The following is a 27,352-nucleotide window of genomic DNA, read 5'->3' on the forward strand; positions in this document are numbered from 1 at the left end:
GAGTTAGTTATTGAAGCTACAAGAATAGGCCCCAATGACTTTAATAGGCTATAAGGAGTTTCTGGCCTTGGAATGTGTATTGTGCTTGTGGAATAGCATAGATAGAACTGTATATGGGCCACAGTCTCTGGTTACCACCAATGTGAATTTTGAGGATATGGGGAACACTTTGGGATTTATTTGGAGGAATACTGTATAAATTGCTTGCCTGGAGAAGAGCCCATGCCTATTTAACTGTAATGCCCCTCTCCTATCCCTTCCCTCCACTCCACAGTTAACCTGTTCACTACCTGGGCCTAATCATCCCATTTGTCAAGTTTTTCTTTCTTAAAATGTGAAAGCTTATTGTTGTCATGGTGCTGTTTTTAACTGGTTGTGCCGGGTTTTTTTTTGCCACAGGGAGACTTAAATAACTTCTGATTTATTCCTAGTGTTTTAAAAACGCAGTAATATTTTTGGTGCAGTTAAAGGATTTATCCCTATTATCTGTCTTGTGAAATCTACTTTTCACAGTAAACTCTATTGTTGCATGCCATTGTTTGTCTTGGATGACTTCACATCATCAGGGGATGTCTGTTAGAGCGAAACAAAGATACTGTAGGAATAGAACTGAAAATAATTAGTACAAACATGGTCTTCCTTACGGAATAAAAAAAATTCTTAAATATCTGTATAGCTATTCAAATACTAACCAGTATCAAATATGAACAACACTATTTGTAATTCTCAGATTATTTTCCATTACTAGTCAGTAATGTATAGTCAGTCAGTTATGTATAGTCAGTTATAATGCTGTACTTCCCCTATAAATTTGCTGTAGCTGTAATTATAACAAATACAGTAAAGTAAAGAAAAAAGGACAGAAAGTCTCAACCTGGAAGCTGTGAATTGTGTTTGTTTTTGTTATCACAGTTTGCGAATTTTTGTTTGTGGTGTGGTGAAATGTTGCAGGTACTCAGAAAATTCAGTATTACTTCCTGGTAAAATATTTTATAAATAAATAAATAAAATGCAAAGCAATTTCTTAGAAAGCAGTTTCACTTTCTAGCTATATCACTGATGGGGTTTTCAGCTGGTAATAGATTGATAGCAGTCTGCAAAAATATGATCTATAGAATCCATTGAACTACTATGATTTTGGTCTCTTGATTGCATACAGTACTAGTTAGTGGTGTACTTCTGTGTCAATGTCTAAGAGGTGTAAAATAAGGCGATTGTGAGTTCGTATTGGATTACCATTAAGAAATTGTACTCACAGAAGGCAATGTACAGTAATTGTCAAAGCTCTATTATTATCCAAGACTTCCTCCCCTATAGCCTTACAAGTACATGGAAGTCTACAAAGATATGCAAGTCTATTGTATCTTACATAGGCATGTAGAAATGCAAGCAGTGTGAAAGTAGCTACAACTTCACATTAGAAAGGGGCAAAACTAAGATATGTTGGGGACTGGATCATGGATAAAGATTATTACTCCTCACCAGAGCTAGAATCGCTATTTACCAAACAATTCTCACTAAAAGATCTGATACATCGAGAGTGGAGTGAAATACCCACAGAACTTAAAATAAACGTTCTCATATGAGACACTATCGTAACCTGTAGGGTAATGAGGAAAAAATATGGTTTGTCCTATTCTGCATCAAGATTCATACCAATACAGGGTAATTATAGATCCCCCCCAGGAAACTGTCAAAAGTCATTCTGTATCTGGGAAAAAAGGAATTAAAAACCTAGATAATATCATAAACAAGGAGAAACAGGATTTTAGGACTATCCAAGAGATAAAAGAGAAATACGATTTTCAAAATATACAGACATACTCATATATCCAATTGATGGATTACTGCAAGAAACTTAAAGATTTCAAAATACACCTCTTGAAAAACAATATATTCAACACATTTTTCAATAAATATAACGATAACAAATACTCTCTAGCAGACTTATACAAATTAATCAGAAAATATGAGATGGAGAAAAACAATAAAAATACTCTTATATCAGGGCAACATTATTTCCATGAAATCAAAACAATGGAGGAAATTGTAGTAGAGTATATAAACTAATAGTATCAGAAAATTGGAGAGAGATGCAGTTTAGGATAGCCCATATAGCCTATATACCATTTATTAGACAACAAAAATATCTAGAGACAGAAACTACCAAATGCCCTAAATGTGGGTCTAAGGGAGATGACCTCAAACATTGTTTCTGGGATTGTGATGCAATATCAGTGTATTGGGACCAGGTTTTTACAATATATCACCATAATAACTAAAATTCAATGGGAAAAACACCCGATCCCCATGATATTTGCTAATATAGAACCTAGATAATGAAGTTCAATTAAAATAGAAAAGCCATCCAGCCCACTGAATTAATTCTACTGGCAGCTAGGAAATAAATAAACACTAGCAAGCAACACTAAAACTACAGGTTAATAAAGGCTTCAATCAGACTTAGAACTTTGCAACTAATATTGACAGATTTACTATAAATCATTCTTCCTGTTATTACACTGGTTATTAAGAATTTATATTAGCGTTAGGGACCACTGAATTGTGGTCTGCCGTGACATTGGCTCAGGGGCTTACAACAATTTTGGCCAAAAATGTCAAACTAAAAGACCATTTTACTTAATAGATATTTATACATATATATTTAGGCACTGTACCGTGTATGATTTTCACTGGATGTGCTAAAACTGAGCTTTGTCTGTGTTTTATGTGCTGTCTCTGGTTTTAAATATATATTGCCATGCTCAGTAGCACTCCTCTGTGACATTCATATGCTTATATATATGTTGTGGTTATTTTGGGGGTTCAATAGGAGCTTGTTAGGTGTCCAGTATATTTTACAATTGTGTTTCAGCTAGTCCTGGCTGATTGGAGGTTGGAAACCTCCTACTAAATTTAAGCTCACCCCCTCCCACATTTAAATGGTTAAGGGCTCACTCCATAGCATCTTCCACACAGGGGAACTTGTTTGCTTGCAGGATGGTTGTGACATCTCTAATACAGAGTGCCTTTCCTGGTAATGTACAGGTTAATAAAGGCTTCAATCAGACTTAGAACTTTGCAACTAATATTGACAGATTTACTATAAATCATTCTTCCTATTATTACACAGGTTATTAAGAATTTATATTAGCGTTAGGGACCCGTGAATTGTGGTCTGCCGTGACGTTGGCTCAGGGGCTTACAACAATTTTGGCCAAAAATGTCAAACTAAAAGACCATTTTACTTAATAGATATTTATACATATATTTTTAGGCACTGTACCGTGTATGATTGTCACTGGATGTGCTAAAACTGAGCTTTGTCTGTGTTTTATGTGCTGTCTCTGGTTTTAAACAACACTAAAACTAGTAAGATCTCAAATTCTCAAAATAATCACCATAGACAAAATAAAACTGGAAATACTCATACCCATATCGGAGGATCACAATACCAAATAGAATTGGTTACTGGAAACCATTACAAGCTACAGTGGCGGCCGCCTTTATTCTAAGCCGGGTGCTACCGCGGGAATTTTTAAACCCGCTGACGGCGCGAGGCTGTTTTCAGCTCTTTTCGGCCGGTTTCTCGCGCCTCGAGCGCTTTCAATGATAAGCGCCATTAGCGCTTATCTTTTGAAGCGGCCGCCGCACGGGATACTGCGGGGAAACTCAGTTTAAATCGGAGAAAAAGCCCCGCTTTTATCCCGGCAAGCTTTAGAATAAAGCTGGCCGGGACAGTAAGAACAGGTAGAACTAAGGAAAATATTAGACTAACCCATACAAAAATTGAGAACTACATTTAAAAACTGATACACTGCACTTAAAGTTGAAGTTGAGATTTGAAGTTACAAGTTTAAAATTAAATTGAATTTATGGAGCAATGAACCATATAGAGCTCAAAGAATAAGCAGCTGAACAGCTATTAAATATTAAAGAATTTGGGAGGAGACTTCCGGTGATGTCAACGGGCATGGATCACTAGTGAGGGAGCTCTTAGGATCCTCCGGAATAAAACATAAGTAAAACAAATTTCTGATTCAGATAAACATACTGTACCAAAAATATCCCCGAACTGGCAGAATAGACCAGGGATGTCTATAAAGTTAAAAAACCCATGATGCAGGAGTTTACAATGTTTTGGGGGAACTCAACAAATTGCCGAAAATAAATAAAATGGTGGCCGTGCTGAACCGACAGCATGCATGATGGGGATCAGGACCCTGAAAAAGAGGAGGGAGAGGGCAAAGTAGCTAGGTACTATCTTGCAGGCCTTTTCATGAAAATGCAGCAGTGGTTGCAAATATCCTTCCAGGCCGATCTGAATGTGGCAGTCAAGGATATTAAAGAAGATATCTCAGCCCTCTCCCGGAGAACCTCAGAACTGAAAACTAAAATGGACGAAGCCTTCCAATTGCAGGCGAATACAGACGACGAGATAATACAACTCAAACACGAAGTCCATCTACTTAAGGAGTGTCAGGAAGACCATGACAATAGAGAAAGAAGACAAAACATCAGAGTCAGAAACATACCCGAGACAGTCCTTGTGGAAGACCTTCAACCCTATCTCCTCAGGCTCTTCTCAACAATCGATCCAACCATAGAGAACGAGATCAAGTAATGGACTGGGCTCATAGAGCTTTAGGCCTAATCACAAGATCCTAAATGAGCAAGGGATGTTATAGTGAGACTCCACCATTATTCCACAAAAGACAGCATTATTAACTGCTGCAGAATAAATGGGGAATGCCTTTGAAAACTCCCACCTACAAATCTTCAATGATCTCTCAAGGGTCACCGTGGCATGACGCAGGGAGCTTAAACCGCTAACCTCAATCCTAAGGGAAAAAAGGGATTAAATACTGGTGGGTCTTTCCATTCATGCTATCTGTGATAAGGAATGGAAAACAGATCACTCTCCAGTACCCCGAAGAATCAGAGAACTTCTTGCAAACAATTGGCCTATCACCTTCTCAGGTGAGGAGAAAGAGTGGTGTGAAATAAGCGCTAGTGTGGAAGTGGTGAGATAATGTGACCTATTTAAATTAAGATGAACCCCTAATGTGTCTAGGCTGCCTAGTACAAAAGTGACTGAAATAAAATCAGAAAATAGTATACAGAGACAAATATAACCGCCGCCTTACAAGTCCATAAGTATGTGTCTTAGAGTCCAAAAATTGAAGGAAGTGTCCAGAATTCTCCTGATCTTGTGCTTCCAGGTATTGGGATGACCGTGCGTCCCGTGATATGTGAATTAAACACAGAAAAAAATCATAGTACAATAATGCTAATACAATACAAGACTGACACTACAAAAAACAAAACAAAAAACAGAACAAATGACTACACTACATACAGGACATACAAAACCAAGTAGCAAATAACAAATGAAGACAACAAATAGCAAGGCTGAAATGATAAAAAAGCTAATTTAATACAACATAAAAAACAATAAAATTGCTAAAATAAGGATGACAAAGAGGTGGCTGGTCCGGTGGGTTAAAACCAGGACCCTTCTCACAAGATGGTAAGAGTATACAGGCACTGTGAATTAACAGCGGTGAGGTGTCAGCAAATCCTCCGATCACGCTGGAGTGTCTGTGAATGCAATCTAGTGCTGTCTCGCATTCCTAGGATGAACGCTCCAATGCTGAGGGTGGACTTCAGGGGGAGATGAACCTCTTCCTGCTTGCAATTTAAAACACGCCTGTCGCACGTCTCGAGTCAATGCCGTCAGGTATAGCTAGTGAACTTTGACCCTACGCGTTTCGTGTGCTTGAGTGTCACTTCTTCAGGGTGTATGTACAGAGAGCGAACCGCCAGGAAAGACCACCCCAAATGTCTGAAAGATTTGCTGGCCATAACCAACAAAGATCCGGCATGTGAAACCTAAATTCGGATGTCCCCCAACAAACAACAAAATTGTTACGCCGGAGTAGCCTGCAGACCAGACCTGTCCCTAGAACTGAGGTGGCAGGTAAGAATACACACATCGACAGAGCGAGGGACGTGTCCGGGTTGTGGTATTAGATGGTGCCAGGCCAGATGGGGTGTATTGCGTGAATACTTGCCGGTACCGTTTTCCCAAAAGAATGGTCGTTGCCGTTGCCGAGATCAGGGGTAGGATACGTATGGAAGGATCGAGATGAGTGCCATGGTCGAAGGAAGCCAGAAGGTACGTAAACAGGAACAATCCGAAGTCGAGAGCCAAAGGGGGTATTCTGCCAAGCCGCGTCAAAACCGTGAGAATCAAAGAACAAGCACTGTGAAACACCCATACAAAAACTATGACGAGCGAGGAAGCACAGAACATAGAGGGTATATAAAGCTGGTACAGCCAACCAGGAGAGGGGGCGTGCCTGGAGGAGCCCAGGGAGCTTCAGTGCATTGGTTGCTGTTCTTAGAGCTCAGGTGACACTCATTAAGAGCCCGATTGTAACCGTGCAGTGTTTGGGGGCGGAGCCTGATTGGGGATAAGTTCAAGGGCTTTTGTGTGTGCACTGTAAGTCCGACGTGAAAGTATGACGGGAAAGGGTCCCAAAAACCTAGGAGCCAGTTTGGGGGAAGGGACTCTCAAGCGGATGTTTCTTGACGAGAGCCATACTAAATCCCCTGGCTTGTAGTTGGGTGCCAGCCGACGGTGGCGATTGGCCTGAAGTCTAGCAGTATCGGCGGCCTTGTGGAGAGACTTTTGTACCTTGGGCCAAATGTCTTGGAGAGAGGAAATCGTTCATCAACCGCCGGTACCCCAGAAGCAACATTGGAAATAGGTAGGCAGGGAGGGTGAAACCCATAATTGACAAAAAATTGAGATTCTCGGGTGGATTCACTTTGGGCCGAATTGACCGCGCACTCTGCCCACGGGAGGAGTTGGGACCAATCGTCCTGGGAATCGGAGATGAAACTTCTGAGGTATTTCTCCAGCGACTGGTTAGTTCTCTCTGTCTGTCCATTGGACTGGGGGTGGTATGCAGAGGAGAAGGAAGAGACAATTCCCAGTCTTTTAGTGAAGGTCCTCCAGTACTTTGAGACGAACTGGGATCCTCTGTAAGAGACAATGGAAGACGGAATGCCATGGATCCTAAAGATATGCTCAGAAAAAATGTCTGCTAGGGCGGGAGAGGAGGGCAGTCCCTTGAGGGGGATGAAGTGGGCCATCTTCGAAAACCTGTCTACGACAACTAAAATGGTGTTGAAGCCCCTAGACCTATGGAGGTTGACTATGAAATCCGTGGAGATATGGGACCATGGACGAGCAGGCACTGGCAATGGGAGGAGAAGTCCCTGAGGTCTCTGTGGAAGTGTCTTGTTCTGGGCGCATACAGGACAAGCACAAGTGTATTCCGCAATGTCTTTAGACATACTGGGCCACCAAAAGTTCCGACGAATTAAGTCTAACTTCCTTCTGAAGCCCGGGTGACCTGCGGGTTTAGAAGAGTGTCCCCAATCTAAGACCTCTGGAATGAATCTGGGCGAGACGAAGAGCCTGTTAGAGGGGATCGCCGTGTTTGAATGGATCTGTTGCTGGTCCCTTTTGATCTTGTCTAGCGATTTGAAGGTGGAAGTAGCCAAAATTGGTAGGATAGGTTCCAAAGTTGCCTCAGGCCTGTCTTCCGAGGAGTATTGTCTGGACAACACATCTTCCTTCACGTTCTTCGTTCCCGGGATATAGGATAGGTGATAGTTGAAGCGAGAGAAGAAGAGTGCCAAGCGAGCTTGTCAAGGACCGAGGCGACATGCTCCTTCGATATAAAGTAAATTTTTGTGGTCTGTTAAAATAGAAAATGGCTCCCTTGGGGCGTGGCCAAGACACCGAGCAAGCAGGACCTGTGTATATACAGCTCTGTCCCAAGAGAGGACAAAATAAAGATAACAGGGACCAAGAAACCCCTCAAAAAATATTTAAAAAGCTGGGGGAAGATATCATCTTTGTGCTGAATGCCCCGGTGGCGGTAGATTATACACAAACCCCAAGCATACACGCAAAGACCGGGTCCCCTGGGCCTCCTCTCTCAAATTGCCGTGTGGCTATGATGGCGGCCAAGCAGGAATGATTTACCTGGATCCGGCGCCAAACCCCACAAGGTAGTCTCTCTGAGACCAAGGTCTGAAGCCCCCCAAACCATCTGGCATCCGGAGAGCGGAGCGAGGATCTGACCGGCGGCCTGATCCGCATCAACCCGCCGCTGGTTCTGGCGGAGAAAGGTGTGTGCCGCGCGGGAGTGGTGACGCCTGTTGGGCCTTTGATCTCCCCACCTAGGCAGCCTACGGGGGCGTCCCGCTCTGTCCCATTTTTTGCGACGGCCGCACCTGGTGTTGGGTCCCGGCAGGGTCTCATACCCCCCTGTCAACAGCCACTACACTAAACAAAGGCCTACAACAAAATAATAAACACTTTCAAATAAAAATACTCTGCTGGTGCGACTGGAGGCTAACTAAAATGGCCGCCATAGCATTGTAGCTGCACGTCGCGCTTACCTCTCCCGGCCGGCAGTATACCCGATCAGCGCGCCTTCCCGCTATCCCCCCTGCCTCCCTGTGATGCCTTCCACCTGTCTGCATCGTTGCTGCGAGGAGGGGGGCTAAGAACAGCTGCTGCCTGGATCGGAGCTGTCTGGCTCCTTGCGTTTCAGCCTGCGTGTCGACCAAATCCAAGATGTCCGCCGCAGGTTGGATTTAAAGGCACAGCTCCCCCCAGGAACATTAATAAATAAATAAACACCACAACATAAAAAATCAACCCAATCCTAGCCCAGGGGCTGCTGAGGCAGGAGAATAAAAAACAAAAGCAGATACACATGCCCCGGCCACTAGGCAATGTCCGCATAACCCCTGAAAACCCAAGCATAGATGCAATAAAGTGGCTCGCAGGCAGAGGAGCGACACAGCAGACACTGACAAGATTACTGTAAATGACTCTGCCCCATTAAAAATGTTCTAAAGAGGGGTTTCCGGTGACGTCCTTAGGTATGGTGATGTAGGGAAAGAGCTCCGCGGACCCAACAGAATAAAACATAAATATAACGCTCTCCCGCCAACATCCCCCGACCGAATTCCAGCAAGAGAAACACAGAGAGAATGTCCAAACAACAGAAAAAAGCAGCAAATCAAGGGTTTAGTAAGTATTTTTCACCCCCACAGAAAAGCACAGAGGGCTCTGCAGAAGCCCAAGATGGCACCAGAGCACGCGGCCCACAGGCCCCGCAGAGCAAATCAACACGGCCGAAAGAGAAAACTGCACCGGAGGAACCTGTAACCAGAGCCTACATGGAGGACCTAATGGTGTCCATGCACACGAAATTACAGGCTTCACTCCAAGCGGATCTCAGAGCAGAGGCAGCGGAGCTAAAACAAGACATGCAGGGCCTCACGGAACGCACAACAGGCTTGGAGGGGTAGCTGGCAGAATCCCTTGCGCGACAGACTGAGGCCGAGGAGGAAATCCAATTGCTAAAAGAGGGCCAAGAGGACCAGGAGAACCGGGACAGGAGGCAGAATTTGCGCATCCGCAATGTCCCTGAAACGGTCCTCCCGGGTCAAATCAGACCTTACCTCACGGAACTCTTCACATCTATATGCTCGTCTCTAGAGGAAAAAGATCTCGAAATTGACAGAGCACAGAGAGCCCTGGGCCCGCGATCAGAAGATCCAGGCCGAAGAAGTGACATAATAGTCAGAATGCACAGACGAAAGAGAAGATCATCATAGCATGCAGAAGCTCCTCATCAATTACCTTCCAAGAAGAGGCCATACAGATTTTCAATGATCTATCTCACATCACGGTCAACCGGAGAAGGGAGATGAAGCCCCTCACTGTGTTTCTCCGTGAAAATGAGGTGAAATACAGGTGAGGCTTCCCATTTAAACATACCGCAAATAATGGAGGCAAGTTTCTCGCCATCTGACGGCCGGAGGATATGCTCCCTTTTGCCCGAGCGCTGGGCCTATCTCCCCCAGCTGCATGGCTGCATAATTCAACACAGACAGCCACGCGAGGAGGGGACTCAGATGGCGGCCCTGCAGACACCACAAAAAGAGCGGTGCATCAACGCTCCACCAGAAATAAATGAGCTAGCGGCAAACTGAACTCCGACACCCGGTTCCCACACTGATTGACTCACCTCTGGATTGCGACGACAGCAAAGCAGGAGGGGATGGTACCTCGGATGGGGCACACCAGCCCTGGATGTCCTGCGTCTTGTGGCTTCCTCAGCAACAGACCGTCACCACGGCCTTCCAGGCCCAGATGTTCTGCAACCGGCCGGCAGCATAATGCCCCTACTGGTGTCTTCTCACCTGGGGCCCAGGCTGGGCGGCCAGGGGAGCGAGTAGCGGTCGGGGGGATCGTGTGGGCCCACGCATATGCAGAAGCCTCCAGGCTTGTTTTTCAAGGGGGGGCGGGTTAAGCGAGCAAAGAGGGCCCAGAAAGGGAATGGGACCCCACACCCGATTAAGGAATCCTCAAACTGTGAGTACACCAACCCCCCCCCTTCCCTCCCCTACGGAAGGAGGCCGCATAACAGAGACCCCGCAGACTAGAGGGTTGAGCCCGGCGGCTGTCGTGGTATAAATACCCAGGGACCGGGACACAGTTTGGAGAATGGGATCAGTTCTCTTTCCCTTCCCACGTTTGAAGGAGCATCAGCGCATAAGTTAACACTGACATCCCTATTTGCCCACCTCTCCGCTGATGTTACGACCGAGTATTATTTGTTGAAGTTGATAATATGTTAATGTGATAATGGGACTGTTTTCTCATGTTCTCTAATATTTCATAAGTGTTCTACCAGTGAGGATAAGAGCCAAGATCCAATCCGCAGGGAAACGCTTAGAAGAGCCGACATCTAAACTAGATACATAAGGGACATAGATCCCATAACAGATGATACGTATCCCCCCAACCTCTCACCCCCTCAACCCCTCCCTTTCCCCTCCCTCCCCCCCTTCATTACTCCCCCCAATTACCCCCCCCTTCACGATGGATTACCTAAACTGAGAGAAGTTTACACCATGCTACCAAATAACACCACATATAGTAAACATAATTGCATCTCCCCCTGTTCTCCCTCCCCCCTATCAACCCCCCTCCAAACCCCTCCGCCCCCCTCTCCTTCTCCCTCCCCCCCCGGCCCACACTCCCCCTCCTCCCCCCGCCCCCCACATCATCCCTGAAAGGACCAGGAGACTGCTGCTACACCTTTCTAAGCATCACAAACACTCCATAAGGGCGACCTCAACGACACTAACTGAGAGGACGAGGGCCCACACGAAACTGGATGACAGGTCTAAAACAAGAGTAAACGTGTAGTAGTGGTACACATAACAATGGTTGATGACTGTTAAAATGCCTATATATGTAAAAAGATGCACTGCTTACAGTGTAACATATGCTCACCATGTCTTAAGGTACCAGTGACTAGAGTAAACATATATGCACCTCGTCCTGCTCCCCCTCTTCCCATTCCCCCCCTCCTGACTCCCATTTCCCCCTTCCCATTCCCCCCCACTCCCATTCCCCCCCCCACTCCTGTTCCCCCCCTTCCCTACCCTCTCCTCCTCCCCTTCCCCCACCTCCCCTCCTTCCCCCTCCCTCCTCCTCCCCCACGTCAACACTGAAGAGGCTTCGAAACTGGTGATACACCTCTCTATGTGTCACACATACCCTATAAGGTTGACCTCAAGGTTATTCACTGAAATTGCCAGGGCCCGGATGAGACTGGGGCGCAGGCCCAAAATGAGTATAAGCGAATAAAGGTATAAACTACAGTGATTGATGATTGTTAAAATGATGATACATGTCAGGAGATGTACTGCTTAAGATGAAACATGACTAGGGTAAATATGCATGCTCTCTTTCCTGCTCCCCACCCCCTTCCTCACCCCACCTGATTCAAGGTCTACGAAGGAGACCAAATGACAAAAGATGTCATCAATACTCGTCAATGATTCTGATAATAACATTGCCAAATGTTACTTTGTGGTTTTCTGTCTACCAATATGAATCCCCCTCCCCTCCTTAAGCTCCAGGGTTGCGAGATGGATCAATAGACACAGAACGGCTTTTCAGCCCAATAGAGTTCCTGTCAATATTCTCACTATGTTACTCTGAGCTTACTACTATCCTAGCTCCCCATCCCCTCCTATACTATCCTCTCCATCTCTTCCCCCACCTCCCCCTTCCTCCCCCCCACCCCCTCCTCACCCCCCACTCCACCCCCCACCCCCTCCCTTTCCACCCTCCTCCCCCTCCCCCCTACACACCCCTCCCATCCCTCGTCCCAGGAAGAGCTAGCTCAAGCTACTACATGGGTCCAAGCTTTTCTTGCACAGTCGTACCTGGACCACTGGATCCCCCCCCCCCCCTCATTGGGCCATATGCCCAAATGCCGGTACCTAACCCCGGCGGTATCCACTATAGGTCCATAGTGGACCTCATCCTACTTTACCTCTTGCTGCTGATTCTGTCCCAGCTGATTCTTCCACCCCTCTCCCCCCCCTCACCCCTTCCCACTCCCGCCACCCCAACCTCTTGTCAGGCCAACCTGAACCGCACATACAGAAAACGACTCCCAGAGGGGATAAAAACGATCTTTGATCTACGATATAAGGATCCACCCGGTGGGAAGGGCGCGATCCCAATAGTGACAGCACTTCAGCACCCAAATGGCTAGTCAATCAGCAATCAAACTGGTTTCACTGAATGTGAAAGGTTTGAACAATAATAGAAAAAGAAGACTAGCGCTTCAGGAGCTGAAAAGGTCTAAGGGAGATATCATCTTCCTCCAGGAGACACTTTGCATCTCAAGAGCTGCCCAAATTAATTAGCAATGTATTCCCGACGGGTTTCTACTCATCAATTAACAGTAAATAGCGCGGAGTAGCTATTCTACTCAGACAAGGAACCCCATTCAATATTACCAAAACGACTTCAGATCCAGAGGGTAGATTTCTAATGGTATATGACTCGCTCGCGGGTACGACGATCGCCCTGGTCAACATCTATGCGCTAAATGAAAATCAAACAGAATTCCTAAAAACAGTACTAGAGAAGATTGATCCTAACTACATATGCTCTTTGATTATAGGTGGGGACTTTAATATGGAGATAAACTCCACTGAGGACACAGTCTCAACTCTGAATCGCTCACAAAGCGCCTCCTCCCAGAAAAGGAAGAGACAATTTAAAGCGATTACTAGGGACTACTCCTTAATGGACATTTGGAGAATCCGACACCAGGGCCAAAGAGACTACACATTTTACTCGGCGCCACCCCAATCATACTCTCGTATAGACTATTTTTTGCTACCAAAAATGTTCTCGAAGCCTCCACCAATTCGGAAGTAGGCCCCATTACGTGGTCAGATCATGCCCCTATCACAATCACTCTGTCAACTCCATTTTAAAAATTGACCTCCTACACTTGGAAGCTGAACGACTCTCTACTGAACCACCCGGCAGTAGAAAAAGAAATTAAAGCAGCTCTTAGGGAGTACTTCGCTCTCAATGCAGGCACAGTCGACTCACCGGCGGTTCTGTGGGAAGCCCATAAGACAGCAATCAGGGGAACTTTTATATCAATAGCATCCCACAGAAAGAAGGTCAAGGTAAAACTAATAACAGATCTGACAAATAAAATTACTAAGCTGGAACAGCAGCATAAAGCCAACCCCTCAAAAAAAATCTATAAAACCTTGATCGCAGACAGAAATGAATTTAAACAGTCCCAAATGGAAGATGTGGAAAAAGCCCTCACATGGACTAACCAGAAATATAATGACAAGGGCAACAAGGCCGACAGACTTTTAGCTAGCAAACTTAGAGGTATACAGAAACGCTCCCAGATCACTGCGATAAAGAGTGGATTGGGGGAAATAATCTATAATGAGCAGAAAATAGCAGAAGAATTTACCGCATTCTATACCAAATTATATAACCTTAGGGCCGAGGGAGGGAAGGTGGGGATACCCACCTCGGAACCCATTAGTAATTACCTATCGGACTGCCTCCTGCCCACATTGACAGAGAAGGAAAATCTGATACTTAATGCAAAGATCACCCAAGAAGAGTTGGCGGCCGCAATAAAAACATTAAAAATCTCGAAAGCCCCTTGCCCCGATGGGTGGTACACAGGGGGAAGAATGGAGTCCTGAGTCATTGTGTTAGCCAAGAGTTTAGGAGACTTCTCTTACATCGGTTTCCAGGTGATGGGGGTAGGTGAGACCCAGTCAATTGGAGGGTTGTTCTTCTGCAACCAAGGTAGGCCGAGGGTTACGGTGTACCTGGGGCCTGGATGGCGTCAAGGACCAGGGTCTTGCTGTGGGAGTAGGTAGATAGGAGGAGAGTTACGGTCTGTAGCGAGATAAAGGCTGGAGACAGCGAACGTCCGTCAATCCAAACCAAGGCAATTGGTTGGGCCTTCTTCACCAAAGGTATCCGGTTCTGTTTGGCGAAATTGAGGTCTACAAAGTTTCCTCCAGCACCGGAGTCGATAAAGGCAGCAGTAGATGTGCGAAACTCAGCGCCTGCGAAAGAAATAGGAATCGTAAGTTTCTTAGGCAGTGCCTCCTTGGGGAGGGGACGAGAAGAGATAACACCCAGCGGGAGCCCCTCCATACTCACTGAGTGTTCCCATTTCCCGGACACAAAGGGCATGCACGGAGCAGATGTTCAGGGGATCCACAGTAGAAACAGAGTCCGCCGGCATAGCGGTTTTGTCGTAGTGGATTCCGGATCTGTTGCACCTCTAATAACATTGGCTCGGGAGGCTCCAGTGCCAGCTGCTGCGAAGTAGGTGGTCTAGGAACCAGAGGAGAGTTGGGGAATGGTGCTTGGAAGATTAGTGGCCGGACATGCTGACGTTCCGAGCATCGTACCTGGATGCGTTGATCAATGCGTACGGCCAAGTCGATGAGCGCCTCCAATTGCTCAGGCCTGGGTTGCCGAGCAAGCTCGTCCTTGATGGACTCCGAGAGACCTTGCCAGAAGATGGATACGAGCAGCTCTTGTCCCCAGTTCGTTTGGCGGCGAGCGTGCGAAATTCCACCGCATGCTGTGTCACTGATCTTCGCCCCTGAGTTATCTGGAGGAGGGAAACCGACGCCATCTCCCGGCATGCAGGGGAATCAAAGACTTGTTGGAACTCATCCTTGAAGGCTATGTAGTCTTGTGTCAGGTCCGGGCGCAACTCCCAGACTGGCGAGGCCCATGCCAGCGCGCTGCCCGTCAGTAGGTTGTACACGTATGCTACGTTCTTCCGGCCGGTGTTGTACTGAAGGGGTGCCATTTCAAATTTAACCTCGCACTGGTTAAGGAAGCCTCTGCACTCCTGCGGGTTGCCGGCAAACGGCTTCGGAGGCGGTATCTTCACGTCCTGACTGCTGGGTCTGACTGGTTCTGCAGCCTTTGGAGGAGAAAGAGGAACAGATACCATTTGGCGTGTTAGGGCCACAATCTGATTGGCCATGGCCTGGTTTTGCTGTATCAGCGTAGAGATTGCTTGCCTCAGTTCAGCCTGGTCTGCGTCTTGTGGGCTCGTCATAATGTTACGCCGGAGTAGCCCGCAGACCAGACCTGTCCCTAGAACTGAGGTGGCAGGTAAGAATACACACACTGACAGAGCGAGGGACGTGTCCGGGTTGTGGTATTAGATGGTGCCAGGCCAGATGGGGTGTATTGCGTGAATACTTGCCAGTACCTTTTTTCACATTTAAAAGCACTTATCGCTGCTTTGTGAATCTCATAGCAGACAGTATCACGCTATAAAGGCATTTATCTCACTTAAAAGACTTATCACTGTTTTGTGAATCTCACAGCAGGCAATATCACGCAATAATGGCTTTTTATCTCACTTAAAAGCACTTATCACTACTTAGTGCATGACCCCCTAAGTCTAATACTACCTAATGTCACTAAAGTTACGACGCAAACAACCAATTGATATGTTTGGTCAATTGACTATCTAACCAGTTATTTAAACACAGAGAAATCAGAGAGAGTAGGACTCCTGTCCCTGTTCTCTCACAGATTCCTGCCCCCGGGACAGTGGAAGTCTCCCATGGGCTTAATATCCAACAATTCAGTCAGTTCTCAGACTGATTTCTATGTTTTAGGGTGCCTAACACACCCAAATGTCTTCTTTTCCCACCTGTTTCCTCCAAATGTCCTCCCCCTAACAAAATCAACTAAACTCTGGAAAACATATGGCTCCTCCCCCAACAATCCTACCCCAAAAGCAAAACCTCTCATTATAATGTTACTAGATCAAACTAGGGATAAACCACAAAACCAACCAACCAATGGCTAACTCAACCCCAATTAAGATAATTTCACTTAATGTGATGGGCCTCCATTCCAACAGAAAAATACAATTAGCCCTTCAGGAATTTAAAAAGGCAAAAGGAGATATTCTATATCTCCAGGAAACCCATTTTGACACCCAAGAGCCCCCAAATAAATTTAGAAACACATTTCCTACAGCATTCTACTCATCTTTTAGTAGTAAAAAAAGAGGAGTTGCTATTCTAATCAAACAGGGAATCTCATTTTAAACAGAGAAAGTGATAACAGATCCAGAAGGCAGATTTATAATTGCATCAGGATTCCTTTCAGACTCAGCCCAAACATTAATAAATGTATATGCACCAAACGATAACCAGGCCGAGTTCTTGAAGAAGGTTCTACAGTCAATCTAACCCCAATTTCTATCCTTTTGATCCTGGGGGGGGGGGATGAATATGGTCCTATCCCCAGATTTGGATAAGTCCACAATCCAAGGCCAGGCCCACTCCACCATTGTTCAAAGAACTAATGAGAGAATTTGCTTTAGTCGATGTATGCAGAGTATGGCAAACCTCAGATCGTTCATCTTATGGCCAGAGTCAGAGAAATGTTCGCCAACAGGACTATCTCTTGTTCCGCGTGTGATGCTGTGGCGATGCAGGTTCATTCTCTTGTTTAGCCCCTGCCCTGTCTCACCTATGTAGTAGCAACCCACTGGGCATTTCATGCACATGATGAGGTACACGACATTGCTGGAGGAACAGGTGAACCTTCCTCTGATTTTGTATTCCCGATTCCTGTGTGGTACAGTACCGACACACTTTATTCTCGCTCGGCTAGTCCCGCAAATTCGAGTATACCCGGGTGTATTCAGGTTTCTGATCGTTTCTGATCATTTTCTGCCGGAGTGTATTGCGTTATTTTCCAGGCAGGGATTTAAGCATTTTATTCCGGCTGGTTGCAATACTGCAATGCCGTGTAAATACACATGGGGGCGCTTGCGAGCTGTTCTCTTTGAAGCCGTCCCCTATAATAAATTGTAATGCAGTATATATACTGTATATATATATACTGTATAACAACAACCCCTATAAGCCCTAACATACAGTACTGTACACATACAGTACTGTATATGCACATACATAAATGATACTACTGTATGGGTGGCGGGGGCGAGATGTGTTTGCAGCAGAGAGAGATCCGCTGCTCTCTCTCTGCGCAAACATCCGCACATTAAAATTATTTTAAATACATTTTTATTGATAGTGTAGATGTGCAGGGGGTCTCTGGAGCTGAACCGCGTTGGTTTCAGGTCTGGGGACCCCCTGCTCCCCGAGATACAGCCCCCTTTATACGGTCCTGAAGGGGTTTAGCCCTCCCGCTACCCCCCCGCAAGCCCTAAACAAGCACCGTTGGTACTAATACCCCATTCACCCACCCCCGCTACCCACAATAAAAAAAATACACACACAGCAGCCGCCAAAAAATAAATAAATAAATCTAAATAAATAAATAAATGACAATAAATACATTTGAAATACATTTTTATTGATAGTGTACATGTGCAGGGAGTCTCCGAAGCTGAACCGCGTTGGTTTCAGGTCTGGGGACCCCCTTCTCCCCGAGATACAGCCCCCTTTAGGGGGTGCCGGTATCCCTCTGCTTGGTTTAAAGGGCCCGACCACGTGATCGCGGCCTGTAAACAAAGCAGAGCAGAGGGATACCGGCACCCCCTAAAGGGGCCTGTATCTCGGGGAGCAGGGGGTCCCCAGACCTGAAACTAGTGCGGTTCTGCTCTGGAGACCCTCTGCACATGTACATTATCAATAAAACACATACAGTATACAGTATAAATAAACACTCGTTCTTTACCTTAGCGGCTATGCGCTATGGTAAAGAAGCAGCATTTCTGTATTTTAATAATATTGTACAGTGAGCAGGGGGTTCCCTGAGCCAGAAATTAATGCTCAGGGACCCCCCCTGCTCCTGCTCAATATTATTAAAAATACAGAAATGCTGCTTCATTACCATAGCGGATAGCCGCTAAGGCAATGAAGGGGTTAACCCACCGTGCCCGCTTTATTGTGTGTAGTGGGGATGGGTGAGGGGGGTATTTGGCCCTTGGTGTGAGTTTAGGACTTGCGGGGTGGTTGCGGGTGCACTTAACCCCTTCACGACCGTTGCAGTTAATACCGCTACGGTCATGAAGGGGTTAAGCCCTCCCGCTACCCCCCCGCAAGCCGTAAACAAGCACCGTTGGGGCTAATACCTCATTCACCCACCCTCGCTACCCACAATAAAAAAAATACACACACACAGCAGCCGCCAAAAAATAAATAAATAAATCTAAATAAATAAATGACAATAAATACATTTGAAATACATTTTTATTGATAGTGTACATGTGCAGGGGGTCTCCGGAGCTGAACCGCGTTGGTTTCAGGTCTGGGGACCCCCTGCTTCCCGAGATACAGCCCCCTTTAGGGGGTGCCGGTATCCCTCTGCTTGGTTTAAAGGGCCCGACCACGTGATCGCGGCCTGTAAACCAAGCAGAGCAGAGGGATACCGGCACCCCCTAAAGGTGCCTGTATCTCGGGGAGCAGGGGGTCCCCAGACCTGAAACCAGTGCGGTTCTGCTCTGGAGACCCTCTGCACATCTACACTATCAATAAAAATGTATTTTAAATGTATTTATTTATATTCATTTATTTATTTATTTATTTAGATTTATTTATTAATTGTGCTGCTGCTGCAAGTCCCAAACTCACACCAAGGGCCAAACACCCCCCTCCCCCCAATAAAAAAAATTCACGAACAGCAGCCCCACAATTAATATATAAATCTAAATAAATAAATAAATACATGAAGAGAAATAAATATATACTGTATATATATACTGGATATATATACAGTATATATATATATATATATATAATAACAATCCCTATACATATACAGTATATACTGTGTATATATATACACTGTATACATACATATATATATATATATATATATATATATATATATATATATATATATATATATAAAAATATATATAAATATATATAAATATATATAATATATATATATATATATATATATATATATATATATATATATATATATATATATATATATATATATATACAGTATACAGTATACAGTATATATACACACATGATGAACCAATATACAAATACATGTAGAATGGTTATCAAAATCATACTGTCCTACAGATAACGCTTCTCTATACAGACAATAATAATAATCCATTTAATAATCCTAACTGATTTTACAATATAAAACATAACATTCCAATCCACACAGTACATTGCATTTACATTGTATAAATGATGCATAAAATCTATGCACCATATACATTCTGCAAATGAATGTTAACAATATAATTGCAAGCTACTCTACCAGTAAATACAAACACTTCCAAACAAGTCAACTATTTTAACCAATCCAGTAAACAAAAATCAATATATACTGCAAGTACCAACCAGAAAACACAATTTAAAACCAAAGCTAACCCTTACAATACCAAGGATTACATCTATCTAATTGTAAAAAACCTTATACTTTATACACAGCATTGCAATGTACATGATGAACAATACAGTACATTCCCTGTATCTCCCTGCCTTCAGTGTAATCTGTTTAAAGCCCCCTCCCCCCTAATGTTTCTGTTAAACAGATTACACTGAAGGGAGAGAGATGTAAAGGCACAAAGCCCCCTCCCCCCTAATGTTTCTGTTAAACAGATTACACTGAAGGGAGAGAGATTTTACAGAAACACACATTAGGGGGGAGGGGGCTTTAAACAGATTACACTGAAGGCAGAGAGATGTTTCTGTTACCAGTAAATCTCCCTCCCTGCTGTCAGTGCAGTGTATGTAAATGTGGGGAGGGGGGGGGGACCCAATGTGCATACTGTGAGGTCTAACCACCCTCACCCCCTACCCACATACCATTACCCCCCCCCCCCATCCTGGCCATGGCCCCTCCGCTTCTGCAAAACAGACACAAAAATTAAAACATACAAAGTAATGTCCCCTAACCCCTTAATCACCATAGCGGTTATTAACCGCTACAGTCATGAAGGGGTTAACCCACCCTCACCCACCACTCGGGATGCCTACATACCCTCCCACACTAACCCCCCCCGTGAGGCCTAACCACCCAGTTAGTACCCACAAGGGAGGCCTACCCACATACCGTTGGGGAAACACCCCACCCCCAGTACCCACAATAAAAACAGTACAATGACTCACAATAAACAGCATTATATTTATTAAATACATTACCCACCCCCTGTGCCCCCCCATAAATACAAGATTTATCCTTTTACATACAGGGTTCATAACGCAGTCCCACGCTAGTCCCCGGTGGGCTGGCAGGGCACCTGGACAGACCTACAGTTTACCAGCAGCCCTTTTTACACAGGTTCTGGAGGCCTGGTGGTGGATCCTGCCAGCACCATGGCACCCAGGTGGTCTCCTTGGGTCACCGTGGGCCACAATTGGGTCTCCACGGTAGGCTCAAGGATGTCTGAGAGCCCCGGGTCAAACCCACATGTGTCTGCGGGGCCTCGGGTGGTTCCCTCGGGGGTCTGGGGAACTCACGGGTGCTCACTACGGGTCGGCGGTGCCCCCACAGAAGTGGGACCACACATCATCATCCCCACACCTTCGGGTCGGCGGTGCCCCCACAGAAGTGGGATCACACATCGTCATCCCCGCAGACTACGGGTCCGCGGTGCCCCCACAGAAGTGGGACCACACATCATCATCCCCGCATGTGTCACCCGTGGAACCACCAGCCTGATACCCTTGGGATACCCGAGGATACCCACAGGTGGTCTCCAGAGGCCAAACGCAAAACCACGGAATCAAACCCTGAATGTAAAAAAAATAAACCTGGCCTATACATTCAATACATATACCCTCCCACCCACCCCCTACAGTACAATAATGTGCAAAATAACTATTATCCAGATATGGATAATAGATTAATTGCCCTTTATTAAAAACATTAACTAGCATATACAAATAAATAAAGTACTACTGACCTCATCAATACGAAGTGTCTGTTGCCAGCAAAATCCTTGTCTTGTCCACAACATACATAGCAAATACAAAGCCAATACATTGCAATTACATTCAGATATCAATTAACCCCTTAAACACCTTATCAGATAATGACCGCAAAGGTGATTAAGGGGTTAAGCCACACAGGCCCGATACCCACCCTTCACCCATGAATTTGTACTGTGGCTTCATCATGCAACTATGTATATATATATATACTGTATATATATACAGAGAGACAGAGAGAAAGAGAAAGAGATATATACAGTATATATATATATATATATATATATATATATATATAAATATATATATATATATATATACACACGTTATATACACACCCATGATAAACCAATATACAGTACAAATAAATGTAGAAGGGTTATCAAAAGCATACTGCCCTACAACCAAGTAAACAAAAATCAAAAGCCAATACATTGCAATTACACTCAGATATCAATTAACCCCTTAAACACCTTATCAGATAATAACCGCAAAGGTGATTAAGGGGTTAAGCCACACAGGCCCGATACCCACCCTTCACCCATGAATTTGTACTGTGGCTTCATCATGCAACTATATATATATATACTGTATATATATACAGAGAGACAGAGAGAAAGAGAAAGAATCCCCCCTCCCATCTCCTGTCACGCGGTGGCAGGGGGAGCCGGACCGGAGGGGAATCCCCCCTCCCATCACCTGTCACGCGGTGGCAGGGGGAGCCGGACCGGAGGGGAATCCCCCCTCCCATCTCCTGTCACGCGGTGGCAGGGGGAGCCGGACCGGAGGGGAATCCCCCCTCCCATCTCCTGTCACGCGGGTGGCAGGGGGAGCCGGAACCGGAGGGGGAATCCCCCCTCCCATCTCCTGTCACGCGGTGGCAGGGGGAGCCGGAACCGGAGGGGAATCCCCCCTCCCATCTCCTGTCACGCGGTGGCAGGGGGAGCCGGACCGGAGGGGAATCCCCCCTCCCATCTCCTGTCACGCGGTGGCAGGGGGAGCCGGACCGGAGGGGAATCCCCCCTCCCATCTCCTGTCACGCGGTGGCAGGGGGAGCCGGACCGGAGGGGAATCCCCCCTCCCATCTCCTGTCACGCGGTGGCAGGGGGAGCCGGACCGGAGGGGAATTCCCCCCTCCCATCTCCTGTCACGCGGTGGCAGGGGGAGCCGGAACCGGAGGGGAATCCCCCCCTCCCATCTCCTGTCACGCGGTGAAAAACATGTATTTTGGCCTACAAAAAAAAAAAATGATGACGTCACTTAAAGGGAATGAAAGCACAGCCAATCAGAATGGCTTTGCTTCAATTGCCTTTAAGATGACGTCATGAAAAGGCACATGGCCGCCCTCACATGGTATGGTAGCCAATCAGAGTAGGGATGGAGTTCCCACGCTCTGAATTGGCTACCATGTGATCCATGTGATTCATTTGATGTCATCATTTTTTTTTTTTGTCGGCCAAAAACACATGGTTTTCACGGTCCAATCAGGACCGATGGGAACCATGACGCAAAATGTGACGTCATAGGCCTTTAAAAGCCTATGTCGTCTCATTTTGAAGCCAGACGCCGCGGAGGAAGGACCTCCGGGAAATAAAGAAGACCAGGGCGTGGCCGCAGACGGGGAGAAGACCCCGCCCCGCTGGAAGGAGATAGAAGAAAGAAGAACACAGATGAAGATGGATTACAGATAGAAGACCCGTGGATTGGTTTGGATTTTTAGTTTAATGTTTATTATTTTCTGGTTTATTATTTTATGGGTTCCTGATCGTGGATTGGTTCGTGAGTAAGCTGCGCAACGGGAGTCGGTGGGGGCAAGTAATGGTAAGTGAACTACAGTAAAGAAAATGTATTTTTATTTAACTTGTTAATTTTTTCAAAAGGTTTTTTAACAAACATGTGTATTTTTTTTTTTTGTGGTATATCATTTCTTGCCACTGTATGTATTGTATGTATATATGTCTAGAGAGAGATATATACATACAGTACAGTACAGGGTAAGAAATGATGTTGTTTTAAAAGCTGGATTAGATGTGTTTTAAATTATTTTGTGTATGCTGCTACAGTATGCTTTATTGTGAGTTTAAAGTATTTTAAAATTAGATAGATGTATTCCTTGGTATTGTATTGTGTGTTTGAGGAAGTTCAGGGATAGGCTTGGTTTGTAAAGGTTGTATTTTTGTCGGTACTTATATTTTTTCAAAGGCTTAATTGTTCTGCTCTAGGCGTGAATTTGTTAATGGTTTTATTATTCGGGATCTAGTGTGAATTGTTTTAGGGATGTAAATAATGATTTGCTAATTGAGTTTTATTTACTTGCAGAATGTATATGGTGCATAGATATTTAGGCCATCATTTTATACTGTATTGGAATGTAAGTTGTTTTAAATGGCTTTTCAGAGGTTTAGTGATGATTTAGAATTGAGAGATCAGTTATGAATATTAAAGGAAATTGATTTTAATTTAGTGTGTATGTATGGAGAAGTGTTTGGTTGTAGGACAGTGCTTTTGATAACCCTTCTACATTTATTTGTACTGTATATTGGTTTATCATGGGTGTGTATTTAACGTGTGTATATATATATATATATAATATATATTATATATATATATATATATTACTGTATCTCTCTCTCTCTCTCTCTTCTCTCTCTCTCTCCTCTCTCTCCTCTTCTCTCTCTCTCTCTCTCTCTCTCTCTCTCTCTCTCTCTCTCGTCTCTCTCTTCTCTCTCTCTTTCTCTCTGTCTCTCTGTATATATATACAGTATATATAGTATATATAGTAGTTGCATGATGAAGCCACAGTACAAATTCATGGGTGATGGGTGGGTATCGGGCCTGTGTGGCTTAACCCCTTAATCACCTTTGCGGTTATTATCTGATAAGGTGTTTAAGGGGTTAATTGATATCTGAATGTATATTGCAAATGTATTGGCTTTGTATTTGCTATGTATGTTTGTGGACAAAACAAGGATTTTGCTGGCAACGGACACTTCGTATTGATGAGGTCAGTAGTACTTTATTTATTTGTATATGCTAGTTAATGTTTTTAATAATGGGCAATTAATCTATTATCCATATCTGGATAATAGTTATTTTGCACATTATTGTACTGTAGGTGTTGGGGGGGAGGGTGTATGTATTGAATGTATAGGCCAGGTTTATTTTTTTTTACATTCAGGGTTTTGATTCCGTGGTTTTGCGTGGGCCTCTGGAGACCACCTGTGGGTATCCTCGGGTATCCCAAGGGTATCAGGCTGGTGGTTCCACGGGTGGACACATGCGGGGGATGATGATGGTGGGTCCCACTTCTGTGGGGGCACCGCGGACCCGTAGTCTGCGGGGATGATGATGTGTGGTCCCACTACTGTGGGGGCACTGCCGACCCGTAGTGAGCACCCGTGAGTTCCCCAGACCCCCGAGGGAACCACCCAAGCCCCCGCAGACACCTGTGGGTTTGACCCGGGGCTTCCCAGACATCCTTGAGCCTACCGTGGACACTCAATTGTGGCCCACGGTGACCCAAGGAGACCACCTGGGTGACATGGTGCTGGCAGGATCCACCACCAGGCCTCCAGAACCTGTGTAAAAAGGGCTGCTGGTAAACTGTAGGTCTGTCCAGGTGCCCTGCCAGCCCACCGGGGACTAGCGTGGGACTGGCGTTATGAACCCTGTATGTAAAAGGATAAATCTTGTATTTATGGGGGGGCACAGGGGGTGGGTAATGTATTTAATAAATATAATGCTGTTTATTGTGGGTCATTGTACTGTTTTTATTGTGGGTACTGGGGTGGGGTGTTTCCCCAATGGTATGTGGGTAGGCCTCCCTTGTGGGTACTGACTGGGTGGTTAGGCCTCACGGGGGGGGGTTAGTGTGGGAGGGTATGTAGGCATCCCGAATGGTGGGTGAGGGTGGGTTAACCCCTTCATGACTGTAGCGGTTAAATAACCGCTATGGTGATTAAGGGGTTAGGGGACATTACTTTTGTATGTTTTAACTTTTTGTGTCTGTTTTGCAGAAGCGGAGGGGCCATGGCCAGGATGGGGGGGGGGTAATGGTATGTGGGTAGGGGGGTGAGGGTGGTTAGACCCTCAACAGTATGCACATTGGATGTCCCCCCCCCTCCCCACATTTACATACACTGCACTGACAGCAGGGAGGGAGATTTACTGGTAACAGAAACATCTCTCTGCCTTCAGTGTAATCTGTTTAAAGCCCCCTCCCCCCTAATGTGTGTTTCTGTAAAATCTCTCTCCCTTCAGTGTTAATCTGTTTAACAGAAACATTAGGGGGGGAGGGGGCTTTAGGCCTTTACATCTCTCTCCCTTCAGTGTAATCTGTTTAACAGAAAACATTAGGGGGAGGGGGCTTTAGGCCCTTTACATCTCTCTCCCTTCAGTGTAAGTCTGTTTTAACAGAAACATTAGGGGGGAGGGGGCTTTAAACAGATTACACTGAAGGCAGGGAGATACAGGGAATGTACTGTATTGTTCATCATGTACATTGCAATGCTGTGTATAAATGTATAAGGTTTTTTACAATTAGATAGATGTAATCCTTGGTATTGTAAGGGTTAGCTTTGGTTTTAAATTGTGTTTTTCTGGTTGGTACTTGCAGTATATATTGATTTTTGTTTACTGGATTGGTTAAAATAGTTGACTTGTTTGGAAGTGTTTGTATTTACTGGTAGAGTAGCTTGCAATTATATTGTTAACATTCATTTGCAGAATGTATATGGTGCATAGATTTTATGCATCATTTATACAATGTAAATGCAATGTACTGTGTGGTGGATTGGGAAATGTTATGTTTTTATATTGTAAAATCAGTTAGGATTATTAATTGGATTATTATTTATTGTCCTGTATAGAGAAGCGTTATCTGTAGGACAGTATGATTTTGATAACCATTCTACATGTATTTGTATATTGGTATCCTATACATTTACTCGCCCGGGGCGGGTGGATTTAACCCCCGGGCGAGTAACTATTGGCCCAAGCAGCACACGTGTTTTGTTTTTTAAATTTTCCCTGCTCGCGCTGAAATTTCCCTGCTCGCGCTGGCTGAAAAAAAAAAACTCCCCCTACCTGACAGATGATTGGCGCGCGCTCCCAGGCTTTGCGGGCGCGCGGCCAGGCTCTATATGAGCCAGCCCCCAACGAGCGGCCATTTTTTTCCCATGGAGGATGGAGGACACAGTAAGTATTATCTGTGCCTTCCTCCACCTCCCTCCCCTCCCCGGTGCTCCTGCTGCCCGCAGTTATGGTGATGGGAGCGGGGGATGCCCCCCTCATGTCCCCGCTTCCCCCCCCCCGCTTCCCCCCGGTCCCGCGTCAGAGAGCGCACCGGGTGATGGGAGCGGGGGATGCCCCCTCATGTCCCCGCTTCCCCCCCCCGCTTCCCCCCGGTCCCGCGTCAGAGAGCGCGCCGGGTGATGGGAGCGGGGGTTGCCCCCCTCATGTCCCCGCTTCCCCCCGGTCTCGCGTCAGAGAGCGCGCCGGGTGATGGGAGCGGGGGATGCCCCCTCATGTCCCCGCTTCCCCCCGGTCCCGCGTCAGAGAGCGCGCCGGGTGATGGGAGCGGGGGAAGCCCCCTCATGTGGGAGCGGAGCAGGAGATGGGCGGGGGAGCGTGGTGGTGCTGGTCGCGGCCTGTGTGTGTGTATATAGGTGTGTATATATGTGTGTGTGTGTGTGTGAAGTGTATAATATGTGTGTGTGTGTGTATGTGTGTGGGAGTGTGTGTATGTATGTGGGAGTGGGTGTATGTATGTGGGAGTGTGTATGTATGTGGGGAGTGTATGTATGTGGGAGTGTGTGTATGTATGTGGGAGTGTGTGTGTGTGTGTGTGTGTGTGTGTGTGTGTGTGTGTGTGTGTGTGTGTGTGGTGTGTGTGTGTGTGTGTGTGTGTGTGTGTGTGTGTGTGTGTGGTGTGTGTGTGTGTGTGTGTGGGTGTGTGTGTGTGTGTATGTAT

Source organism: Ascaphus truei, chromosome 1, assembly GCF_040206685.1.
Source record: "Ascaphus truei isolate aAscTru1 chromosome 1, aAscTru1.hap1, whole genome shotgun sequence".
Classification (NCBI taxonomy): Eukaryota; Metazoa; Chordata; class Amphibia; order Anura; family Ascaphidae; genus Ascaphus; species Ascaphus truei.